The 13,148-nt window shown below is 43.7% G+C and overlaps 1 long non-coding RNA gene across 1 annotated transcript in view; it reads right to left on the bottom strand.

The window, feature by feature from the left end:
* Window positions 1-2,267: 2,267 nt before the first annotated feature.
* The window catches only part of LOC120100680 (uncharacterized), a 51,752-nt gene continuing 40,871 nt past the window's right edge, over window positions 2,268-13,148 (bottom strand). The window contains exon 3 of the long non-coding RNA XR_015670563.1: window positions 2,268-2,720. This is a non-coding gene — a long non-coding RNA (uncharacterized LOC120100680). The remainder of the gene's footprint in view (window positions 2,721-13,148) is intronic.

Below are 13,148 nucleotides of genomic sequence, written 5' to 3'. Positions count from 1 at the left end.
ACTATACACAATCACACACAGTCACCCCACATACAGCTAACTTCACACTATACACAATCACACACAATCACCCCCACACAGGCAAGTTAAGACTATACACAATCACATACAACCATATCAATTACAGGCAAGTTCACACTATACACAATAACACACAGTCACCCCACATACAACTAAGTTCACACTACACACAATCACACACAATCACCCCCCACACAGGCAAGTTAAGACTATACACGATCACATACAGCCATGTCACTTACAGACAAGTTCACACTATACACAGTCACCCCCCACACAGGCAAGCTCATGTTACCTGAGTGATGTCATCTACCTGAGGCCTGAGTGACTTCTCTTGGATACCAGTGCCTTCCCCTGGACTTACTTCATCATAATTAGCACCGTATGAAGTTAGTACTACTTATAGGAAGGATGTAAAGTAAAAAAAAACCAAACAAACAGCGAAATACATTCTTTTCCCACCTCAGCACATCTTCTTCTAAAGGTGGAAGAAGGACAAGACTTTGTTTTCAGATCCCTCATTTCCAGTCATCTGGGAGCCATTCAAAGGCCATGCATTTGCTGTTGATACCGTTTATAATTTTTAGATTAACTACAGTCACATACGCATCTGTACAGTGAAACCCGTCTGGAAGGCTCAGTGGCTGAAGGCTGACACAGTTGCACCCTCACGCCACCCCCTGACATCCTGACCCAGAACCGACCACCCACACCTCCCTGATCTCCCTTTGCTGCTCCTTCTCCGTTCCAGCCCGAGGTGCCAGTCATTTCCTACTGCTGACTTCTATTCTCTAGTTTTGATGCTGATAACTGTTAACCTCTTTGTTAACAGATAAGCAGACTGTAACTCCCTCACCCACTCTTCAGCTCCTGGAAAGTCTTGCTCTTTCCATTTCAGAGCCATTAAGAATGTCCCAGGAAGGGGTTGGGGATTTAGCTCAGTGGTAGAGCGCTTGCCTACCCTGGGTTCGGTCCCCAGCTCCGAAAAAAAGAACCAAAAAAAAAAAAAAAAAAAGAATGTCCCAGGAAGCTGATACACGGTTGCTCATAATCATTAAATCAAAGGGATAAATCCCAATAGCTCAGGCTTAGAGCACAGATCATAATCATTAAATCAAAGGGATAAATCCCAATAGCTCAGGCTTAGAGCACAGAGCTTTGTAGCGAGCAGGCAAACATTGCTAAGCTAGCATGTCGTACAGTCAAACCACCCAAATCCTGATTTTAATGGTGATGCTTTCTAACGTTATGTGTGGACGCAACACTTTCCAAATGTGACCTCCAGCAGCATCCGGGATCCCCATCCTCCTTCTTTGTTGTTCCCGCACGGCTCATAGGAGGGACAAGGTTCCTTCTGCTGGTCCTTAAAGACACGAGGGATTCTGCTTATAATTTTGTCCATGAAACATTAGCTTATGAGCCCGCTTACGCAGGTCATTTAAGTCCAGGTTTAGCTCGAGAGTTAGGGGATTTAACAACTATTCCAAGAGGGTGGCTATGTATATGCATCCATTAATTAAAAATGACTTATAAAAAGAATATTGAGAGAAAAACGTAAAGTTGATATAGAACCTAAACACGGTTTGACTCATTTTGCTGACGTCATGCGGTAATTTCGGTGATGGGAGATGTGCCGCCCGGAAGCAATTCACTCCGTAGAGCGGTAGAATAAGCCTGTACAGTTAAGCCGTAATGTCCATGCTTCCAGCCACCAGTGCAATTTCCCCTCTCTCAAATTATTCATTTCCTTTTTAATAGGTCACGTCTCATTTCCTGCGATTCAGCACTGGGTCCAATACAGTTATGGATTTGAGAGGAGGAAAAGAAAGAGAGCAGACAGGAGAGAAGCTTGGAGAAATAAGATGGCCCTGTTCTTAATTTCCCAGAGCACTTTGAGTCCGAGGCTCTCCTTTGCTTGTAAAGGGCTGTGCTGAGTGTATACTCTTGTTGTTGTTGTTGTTGTTGTTGTTATTATTATTATTATTATTATTATTATTATTATATAAGTACACTGTAGCTGTCTTCAGACACACCAGAAGAGGGCATCAGATCTCATTACAGATGGTTGTGAGCCACCATGTGGTTGCTGGGATTTGAACTCAGGACCTCTGGAAGAACAGTCAGTGCTCTTAACCCCTGAGCCATCTCTCCAGCCCTGAGTTTATACTCTTGAAAGAATAAGAAGCACACTGAAAAAAAAAAAAAAAAAAACGCCTCTTGATGAATAGTGCTTTTGCGCATGTCAGGAGAAGGAAGTGCCACAATGTGCATTTCTCCACAAGGCCAGGGAGAATATTTTGAAAAGTAAACTCCCATGTCATATGAAAAATAGACCAGTCCCTACATCTGTCTTGAGAAGCAATAAATCACGAACAAATATTTTAATGGCTTCAAACTACAGTAAAAAAGAGAAATTGTCCATGGCAGCTAACATTCTCATTGGGAGCGTTCTTCACACTGGGTCTCTGAATTATTATCGTGCATCCACATTTATAGTTCTGATGGATTCACAGGAAAACATCACGGGACCGCAGTCCTGTTAAATGACAGACGTAGAGAAAAACCATACCAAGATGAAGAATTCAGGGTAGCAGCCAACCCCGGTTACACACTCTGCAGCCTGAGAGGCCACTTAGGATGCAGTTGACATAGACAGCTCACTCCGACTTCATTCCGTAACGTTTGTTTTGATTAAAAGCCTGTAAGATAAGCATAGCCCTCGATAAGTATTTATTTAGTAAATCAATATTGAGTCTAAATGTGGTTCAGACTCTCCCCACCTCCTCATCGGTGGTTTGGGTGGGCATAGCTTTTGGGTGTTAGGAAATCGCTGGTCTTGAAGAGAGAACTCCGCGGTTTGGATGGGATGTTTCTCTTACAGAGGATGTGTTCAACTCCCAACACCCACATTAGGTGGCTCACGACTGCCTGTAACTGTACCTCCAAAGAGTCCAGTGCTTCTGCCCTCAGAGGGCACGCTCATGCACACACACACACACACACACACACACACACACACACACACACACTAAAATTCTTATAGATCGTGAGTTAGAAAACCGTCATGACCTCCCGTGCTAATGAGCGGCTAAGCAATCTTTTTCTGTACAGCTCTTCAGAGAGCTGGTGTGCTCCAAGTGAGGTCTAAAGCATGTCCTTATCTACCAGCTGACACAGTAGTAGAAACCCATTTCCCTTCACTGAATGCCTCAGAAACGTATTATGCAAAATGAGGTGTTCTGCTTACCCAAAGACAGTGAGTGTGCAAAGTTCAACCTATCCATAGCTTTTGTCTCTATTCTTCTAAATGAGTAGACATTAAAAAAAAATTAGACCAAGGGGCTGGAGAGATGGCTCAGTAGTTAAGAGCACTGGCTATTCTTCCAGGGCACCTGGGTTCGATTTCAGCACCCACATGACAGCTGATCCCTGACTGTAACTCTGGCTCCCAGAGATCTAGAAGCCTCCTCTGGCCTCTCTGCACACCTCTGGACACCTGCAGGTATAATACACCTAATGAAACTTTTAACTTTTAAAAAAATGAAAGTACACTTTTTAAAAAATGAAAGTAAAAGTGCAAAAAAAAAAATTTAAAAAGGGCTAGAGAAATGGCTCAGTGGTTAAGAACACTATTCTTCCAGAGGTCCTGAATTAATTTCCCGGCAACCACATGTTGGCTCACAACCGTCTGTAATGGGATCTGATGACCTCTTCTGGCGTGTCTGAAGACAGTGACAGTGTACTCGCATACATAAGTAAATAAATCTCTGAAAAAAGGAAAGTAAAATTGTATCATAGGATACATACTATTTTTCATTTCTCTCCCACATTATTATCCAATTTGGTTTTTGCTCACTGCGTTCTTTTTGAAAGTCATGTGATAGGACAGGGTTTCAGGCTTTCTTCGGAAAGGATCTCTTTCATTTGGGGGATCTACTCAGCTCTCATTTGCACACTTCATCTCATTGTGTCCCAGCACTGATCTGGATCCCAGGATGCAGATGGGCAGGAGTCTCTGCCTTCGCTGTCTTCCCTGCCTCAGTTTATCATCTACCTTTGAACCTTGAGGACCACACATTTTGGTCCCCACATTACTGGCTGAATATCTTGATTGCAAACCTTTCTCACACTGTGAGACAAACCTGAACTTCCAAAGTAGTTCTTGATCTCTCAGGTAAGATTGATAGACATTCTAGAAAACACAGCTTGAGAAGCAGGAGGGTCCAGGAGGAGAATGAGAAACCACCCGTCACTGGACCATTCTAGGCATGATATTGTAGGCTTAGGGTGGGGTGCTTGGGATGTGACATGTTTTATTCAGGGCTGGAGGTGGGAAGAGAGGTTACAATTACAAAGTGTTGATCACTGATCTGAAAAGGATTCAAATTACAGACAGATTTAAAGCACTGGTTCTCACCCTTCCTAATGCTGCGACCCCTTAATACAATTCCTCATGTTGTGGTGACCCCAAACCATACAATTATTTTCGTTGCTGCTTCATAACTAATTTTGCTACTGCTAAGAATGTTAATGTAAGTATCTTTTTTTTGATGGCCTTAGGTGACCACTGTGGCCGCGGACCCACAGATTGTGAACCCCTAGCTTAAAGGAATCAACCCCAATGATGCTGTAATTAACCCAATACTGCAAAGGTTTGAGGTTGAAAAAAATCAACCAACAAAGCCACAGCACTCTGGACCTGTGTCTTCTTCTGGGACTCTGGTTACACAGTGATAAAAGGGCCCACTCGGGAATGAGTCTCGGACAGCCCCGCTCAGTGTTAGCTTTGACGTCACTTCAACTCCGTTTCTCTGGTTCGTGAATTGAGGACAGGAGGGAGGGAATGGACCTACAGTGTGCAGGTCTCGAGAAGAGGGATGAGGGAGAATTTGCTTACAAAACAGATGCTTTAGGAAAGGATCTGCCAAGGCTGGGTGAGTGTCGCTTCCTGGGTGCATGAAGGTGGGGTTGGTGCAGGCAACCCTTCCCCATCTCATACCTACCTGGCCCCAAGTCTGCCTCAGCTGTACCCAGGCTTCCCGTTGCTTGGCTGTGTGAAGCCTACAGCCCTGTATGTGACCTGAGCTGACTCCACTTAGCCCCTTCTACCAGGCAAGGCTCAGACCGTCCTAGCCTAGAGAAGGTCAAGTGGGGTTCAGGGTTTCCGCCTACCGTTGTGCTATTTATAGCTGTCGTTGCCTTCGTTTTTCTCTCAGGTCGTTAATTATGTCTTTTATCCCTCCAGTTTTCTGAAAAGAATAATTGACTCAAAGTGCCGGGGTGTCAAATATTTATGGACAGTGGTGTGTGTGGCAGTGGAAGCAGCAGAAATTAGAAGAGGCCTTAGAGAACTATAGAACCAGGAAAGCCGTGGCCAGAAGTTTCTAAGGTACCCTAGCTCCTGGGCCGCAGACAGATGTTTACAGGAATAGGGCAGTTTCCTAAGGCAGGACTGGCCTGGTATGACACAGTACCAGCATATCAGGGCCTCTTGAGGAGGAGAGTGTACACCCTTTCCAAAGCAGGCAAATGGCTCTCTTAAGGATAATTTGTAGACCCAAGAAAAACATGGTTGCAGGTTGGATTTGGCCCAGGGGTCAGCAATTGAACATTCTTGGGTGGTCCCACCCCTTCCACAGACAGAAAATAAGCAGGTCCACGGAGAGGACTCACCCCTTCAGTGACCAGATGGGCCTAGAACCCAGGTTTTCCCAGCTAGCTGGCTCAGGGTCTTCTGCTCTGGAACGGCGCTCCTCCACCCTTGCCCTCCTGAGGGGAATGCGATGACAGTTTGACTGAAAGCAAATGGTGCCTCTTCAAGCTATGCTTACTCCAAAAAAAAAGCCAGCCACAGGTTTATCTTCAGCCCGTGTGGAACAGGCCCCTTTTAAATGGCTCCAAGCTACTCACCTGCTTCCTTGCAGCTGACAAAGACCTAAACAACAAAAACAAAAACAAAAACAAAAAAACCTGGATTCCTGAATGTTTCCGGTTGCTAAAAGTCCCGCCTCAGAAGGTCCATGGGATCTAATTCCTCTTTTCTGCTCTGTGAAATGGCTGTTCTAATTTCTGTCAAAATGGATGCCACCTGCAAAAGAGGCCCTCACAGTTGATCTAGAAACATCCTAAGTTCCTGGACTTTGATTTGGTCACTGCCCCTCGAGAAGGGACTGAAGCCTGTGGGGCGTTTTCCCTGTGATTTCTGTTTGGGGTGGGTGGAATGTATCCTGGTTGTCTGCAAATGTCACTTTCTCCGGAAGTCACACGCCTAGGATGACAGCTGCCCTGGAACAGCAGCAGGAGAGACACAGGGGCCCTGAGAGACATTCTGTTGCCACATCTATCCCTACTCTGAGGCTAAGCACTCATTACTTCCCGAGGTTTTACCCCCAGGACGCTACCTCACCTCATCACCGCTGGTTTGGGAAACTATGGTTACTCCCACTGCTCTATCCCAACTGTGAGCATGAGACCATCACCAGTGGGCTTTACTCATTATTTTCTATATAGCTCAAGTTCCGGAAGTCTAGCGAGCGAGACTCTTTCTCCTCCTCCCCAGCAACCTCAGGAGGAGGCTGGGATCACCACAACTATTGCTCACTGAATGTTGACTATTCTCCAAATATAGCGCCAAGTCCTAGAGCCTTCCTCCCTAACCCTAAGTCCCCAATTCCCTATCACCTCAGTGGGGGTGATATTTTGTTTTGTTTGAGACACTGGGTAACCCACACTGGCCTCAAACTTACGATCCTGCCTCCCAAGTACTGGGATTATAGCATACCCTACCACGGATGCCTTGTTTTGTTTGCTTGTTTGACGGTCATGTGGTTGTGTGTAGGGTGATGCAAAGGGTTCCTAGAAGGTGACCCGCTCTTAGGATTTTAGTCTCAAAGATGAAAGCCCGAAGACAGAAAGATGGCTGAAGGTCTAACAAGGAAGGAACAGGTACCATGAGCTGACAAGACAGCCCCCCAAGACTTAGAGGCACTGTTTTCTAAAGCATTCAGATCTAGACACACTTGGGTCCACCTGCCCAGGGACCCTGAGGTAATAGAACCAGACATTTTTCCACATGTGACCCTGAACCCCTCAGTGACAGCCCCTGACACCAAGCCTAATGTGTGCACGCACACACGAGAGAGAAAGAGAGAGAGAGAGAGAGAGAGGGAGAGAGAGAGAGAGAGGGAGAGAGAGAGAGAGGGAGAGAGAGAGAGAGGGAGAGAGAGAGATTGACTGATCCTGGGATTTCCCTAGGGGGAAAGGTACGCCAGGCTTATCTTATCAAGGAAAGGGAACGTGACATTTCTTGCCTTCTCTGAGTATCACAGAGAAGTTCATATTGTGTTTATTCTGTCTCTTTCAAATCTGTGTTGTTCCTTGTTAAATCGTGAGGTTGCTGAGTGTGATAGACTGGTCAAGAGGATCCAGGAGGGGCTGCGGATCCAACTGATTTCAGGTCCCATCACACGATGTGACCAAGACACTAACACTGTGCACACATTTCGCTACGTCATCCGTGTATATCCGTTTTCCCAAACCATGAATCAATCTCCTCCTACAAAGGATCCAGGGCGTCTGTATTTTTTAACTCATGTCTTAGAATGGTCAGCACAGAGCTCAGCACCCAGAGAGTGCACACAATATTAAGAAAAATCTGCATCAATGGGCTTTGTGCACAGAGCTATTTGTCCCCACACGGACAGATCTGTCCTCGTCTGCTTCGTCTGCACTCACATACACACACACTCGCGCTCACAATTAAAATAATAAAATAAATCTGAAAAAAAAAACCCACAACGTAACCCTTTACTGCCTCCTGTCACTGCAGCGCCCGCCCCCATTCTGCTTGGCTCTCTGTTACTGTCTTAGGGTTTTACTGCTGTGAAGAGACACCATGATCAAAGCAACTCGTATGAAAGAAAACATTTAACTGGGGCTGGCTTACACTTTCAGAGGTCTAGCCCATTATCACCATGGCAGGAAGCAAGGCAGCGTGTAGGCAGGATTGGTGCTGAAGAAGGAGCTGAGAGTTCTGCATCTTGGTCCAAAGGCAACCAGAGGGAGACTGTGTACCACACTGGGTGGAGCTTAAACATAGGAGACCTCAAAGCCTTCCCACACAGTGACACACTTCCCCCAACAAGACCACACCTCCTAATAGTGCCACTCCCTATGGGCATTCAAACACATAAGTCTGTGGAGGCCATTCCTACTCAAACCACCACATTTACCAAACAATAAAACCAGTCCAACAGCAAGTCAAAAGCTCCCAAACATTGCAAAACTCAGACCAAATAGCTGGAGGTCTATGTCCAGTCAAGGTTGTTTGAGGGGCTGTGTTGTGAGGTCTGAGATGAGTCAGAGGTCCTGAGAGTCAAAGAGCCACTTCCAGTTTTGCTGCACTGAATCAGGTACATCCTGTATGACTTAAATGCATTACGGTCTGTCAGTTGATAGAATTGTTATTATCTATTCTTACTAATTTCATGTGTAGTGTTCTATTAAGTTTTTTCAAGGGTTTGAGGCTATTCAATCATTTCAACTGGGGACCTAAGGTGTTGCTTGGACTGATGAAACATATAGTTTTCTTAAATAAATATTTTCATACAATATTTTGATTATAGTTTGTTCTCTCTCATCTCCTCCCAGAACCTCCCAACCTCCTAACCCATATAACTCCATGCCTGTCTCTGTTATGACACTCTAGTTGTCCTAGAACTCACAATGTAGACCAAGTTGGCTTTGTGTTCACAGAGATTCACATTTCTCTGACTCCTAAGTGATAGAATTAAAGTTATACATCACCATACCCTGGCCTCCTCTCTCTCTTTAGAAAATAAGCAGACAATCAGAACACCAAACAAACAGAAAAAGAAAACAGGAGAAACACACACACACACACACACACACACACACACACACCACAAGAACACAAAATTCACACACACACACACCACAAAATACAAAATTCACACACACCACAAAAGCACACAATACACACACATACACAAACATACACATACACACACCACAAAAATACAAAATTCACACACACACAGTGCAAAAACACAACAATTGGAAATCATAATATATAAGCCAGAGACTTGTGCATGAGACTAGTAAGGTTAAAAAAAAAAGGCCAAACGACACATTATGAGACAAAAACAAATCTCCAGAAATAACTTAAATTCATTTTGGGTTGGCCATCTACTGTGATATATAAGTTTCTGCCCTTAAATGTGGCTTGTATACCCAGTGAGACTCTTGGTTTTTCCCTTGCAAGCAGTTGGCAGGGCTGATGATATTTTCAGCTACAACACAGAATGTTCAATTCCATCCGGTGCTATCTTTTCTTGGTTCCTATAGTCTATAGTTCTATTGGCTGGCACTTAAATGTCCCAGGTTGTTTTTCCCCGTGGATTGACACTTTTGTAGGCATACAATGTCCTCTTTGATAATTTGCTGTACAGTCTGCTCTATTTAAAATTACCATAGACTCCTGTTTCCATTGGTGGATGTTAGTAAATATCTTCTTTGGGTTTTCTTTTCAGACAGCCCCTATAATCATATTTTAAAATAAATGTTCTATTTATTCTTATTTTTTGTGTACGACTGTTCTGCTTACACATTTCTCTGTGCACCATACTCATGAAGTGTCATCAAAGACCCAAAGAAAGTGGCAGACCCCTTAAGACTGATTTCATCTGTGTTCCCTTGTTTCAAATTTGTGTGTGTGTGTGTGTGTGTGTGTGTGTGTGTGTGTGTGTGTGTGTTGAGTCAGTAAAGTTATTTCACCTGGAGAATTTGAGAAATTTCCAGCTGTTATTTCTACACACACCCGCTTTCCTGTTCTTTCTTCTTTCCTTCACAGAGGACATGGAAATTAAAGTCTCGGTCCCACAGGTCCTGACACTGTTCTGTCTGTCTGTCTGCTTGCTTGCTTTTTAAACTGGTTTTTCAGCGTGCACAATGACAACCATTCCATTTTCCAGTTCCTTAATTTTTCCTCTGCCCTCGTTCTATTGATGAGGTGATAAAGCCTTTTGTTAAGATTACTGCATATTTCAGTTCTGAAGTTAATATATTTTTTCTCTATTTTTTCTATTTCTTTGCTGAGACATTCTATTTCTTTTCTGAATCCCTTTATGTTTTTTCTCTTTAAAATATTATATTACAAATGTGTTCATAACTCCTTACTGGGGCTTTTTCAAAACTCATATCTGCTTAAAATTATCATTTCAGTGTCAGCCTCTGTGACTGCTCCCTGGTGGATTATATTTCTTCATATACTATGGACTAGGGGGGAGTCATTATTTTGTGTTAGTTTTTAAACACATAACTAAGAAATTCATTATGAGGCTTTGAAAAAAAATCCAGCTAGAAAGAAAGAATCATAGAGTGGTGGTGGGGTGGGGTAGTACCATAGACCCAACAGCTTGAAATCTTGGTTCTTAGTTGGTGGAACTGTCTGGGAAGGATTAAGGAGTGGCCTTGTTGGAGGAGGTGTGGCCTGCCCTGGGGGTGGGCTTTGAGGTTACAGAAGGCTTGCATCATTCTCACTGTACTCTCTGCTTGAGATTTAAGCTCTCAGTGTCCTGTTACCACCTCTTCACCCCATTATTACAGTCTCTCTGGAACCATTGCATAGTTAAACCATCTCTCTTAAAGATTGCTTGGCCATGAAGTTTCATTACAGTAATAGACAAGTAACCAATATACTTGGTTTTATAGGGATTAATAAAAGTGATGTTCGGGGGTCAAAACTAACTTTCTTATAGAGAAAGACTCTATGTAACTTTCCCTCAATGCTATTGTTCTAATTAAGGGTCTTCTTCTGACCTCTGACATGTATGGCATGTGTTAAAGAATTGTCACTGAGCTTCAAATGATCCGATGATGATGGAAGAAGATTTTGTTATATTTAGACACAATTTGAGGTTTTAAAGTAACTCCATTGCCTGATTGCTCTGAATGAGCAAATGAACTGTTCTAGGCCAGGTGTTACATCAGAGTGATCTGCTCGGTATTCTAACCTATGGCGTCATTTACATACATATGTACATACATGCATGTGTGCATGCATACATGCTTACATACATATATACATACACACACGTATACATACAAACATGTTAAGAATGCACATTGCGGGGCTGGAGAGATGGCTCAGCAGTTAAAAGCACAGGCTGCTCTTCCAGAGGTCCTGAGTTCAAATCCCAGCAACCACATGGTGGTTCACAACCACCTGTAATGATATCTGATGCCCTCTACTGGTGTTATCTAAAGACAGCTACAGTGTACTTATATATAATAAATCTTTAAAAAAAAAAAAAAGAATGCACATTGCAAGTCGATGAAGGTGGGCTACAATCGAAGCTCCATGGGTAATCTCAAATGGCACTACGTCAGATTTGATTCAAGCTTGAAGCAGACAGGCTGACTAGATAACTTAATGAGACCCCACGATACCAGCCTGAGCCCCAGGAAGAAGAAGCGTTGTTGATTGGGAGCATCAGGTTACATTTTGAGATCCAAATCAAATATTTCAGAAAGGATCGTGTTACTTTTTATAAGTTTCAAAATAAAAATCACTATTTGGAAAACCTTTATCCTCTAAAAAAATGAAAAGAAAGAAAAAAGGGAGGGAGGAGGAGAAGGAATGAAGAATAGAAGGGAGAATGAAGGGAGGGAGTGGGGAGGGAGGGAGGGAGGGAGGGAGGGAGAGCAGATGGGAGGGAGGGAGGGAAGCCTGGGTGGTCAAAGTCTGCTTCAGTAAGATTTACACATGGGTGATGAAGAAGAAGAAATCGTACTAGAATAATCTAGAAAACATTTTGCTGGTGTTAGTCAGATGCAGACATACCGAATACTTTGAACAAGTGAATCTTGGGAGAGAAGGGAAAAAGAGAATGAAGACGTGATTTTAAACATTCTTCAGAGCTGAAAGCAGCTCGCTTTGACACAAATCAATGTTCTTGCCCAAACAGCACTGCTGTGGCCTTTGGGTGTTAACTAGATATTCCCAGAGACTGCGTGTAAACCTTTGGCAAGCATTGAGTTCTTGTGTCAATACATGTGATATCAGCAAAGATCTCACAATTTGGAACGAGCAAGATTCAAACGCTGCTCAGCTCCAGCAAAGTCAGCTCTTATTTCATCTGCTTCTGTTTTAAAGACCTTATGTAATCTTACATCTCAGAAATGCATGAAACACAAGCTCCCAGGCTCTATATTCCTACTATTCCTTCCCAGGTTATCTCTATGATGAACTATGTATGCATTCAGTTTAAACACACGTGTGCTAAGCAGGTAGTTTTACTAGAAAGATTTTTTTCCCACGTGGATCTACCAATTAGCTCCTGCAAGACTGAGGCGTCAGGTAAGAGTGTGAGTGTTCCAAGGTTTCAGGATGCAGCTCTTTTAGAAGAGCTCAACCCCTGCTGCTGGGTCTTTGGTAATGGGACTGCAACACATTCTCAAGAGACAGTGGCAAAATTTGATCATAGGTTTTGTATGATTCTCTTCTGAAAACAGCTGAAAGAGTGAATGCTGAGTTTATAAAGTGGCAGATGTATAATCCGTGAGATTAGGCAGTAGTACCAGGCCAATAGCCAGTTAGAAATGGAACTGAGATTCGAGTTCAGTTCACCTTCTCTGAATATAGCTCTGGCAGCACTTAGATAGTTTAATACACTCTATAGGAATCAGGACCCTGTGCAAGCCATGATGCAAGGAGGAGGGAGCCACCAGCACTAAAGGGAGCTCGGCCAATCAGAAAGCACCAGTAAGGGTTTTCGTGGGAAAGTGCTAAGAACTGGACAGAGACAGAGACAGAAATGGGAATGGGTGGGAGGCTCGTCAGCGCACTATGAATTGGCGTTTCTAAGCTACCACATCCATGGAGACTGTGTAGTTAATTCCCTATGGCCTAGATAATGTACATAGCCTATCAAGGGTACAGTGGTGGGCTGTGCACACTGCCAGAGCCAGTAGCCTGTGTTTCTATCTCAGTTCTATTTCTTACTATGTGACAGATTACTGGCCATCTAATCCCTCAGAGCTTCCACTACTTATCTACAAGAGGGGCACTCATCCATTGTCTCTGATGTAGTAAACACTTCACAGGC

Source organism: Rattus norvegicus, chromosome 2 (genome assembly GCF_021556685.1).
Source record: "Rattus norvegicus strain SHRSP/BbbUtx chromosome 2, alternate assembly SHRSP_T2T, whole genome shotgun sequence".
Taxonomy (NCBI): domain Eukaryota; kingdom Metazoa; phylum Chordata; class Mammalia; order Rodentia; family Muridae; genus Rattus; species Rattus norvegicus.
Note: the sequence above shows the minus strand (reverse complement) of the source record. Positions and strands in the feature narration are given on the sequence as shown.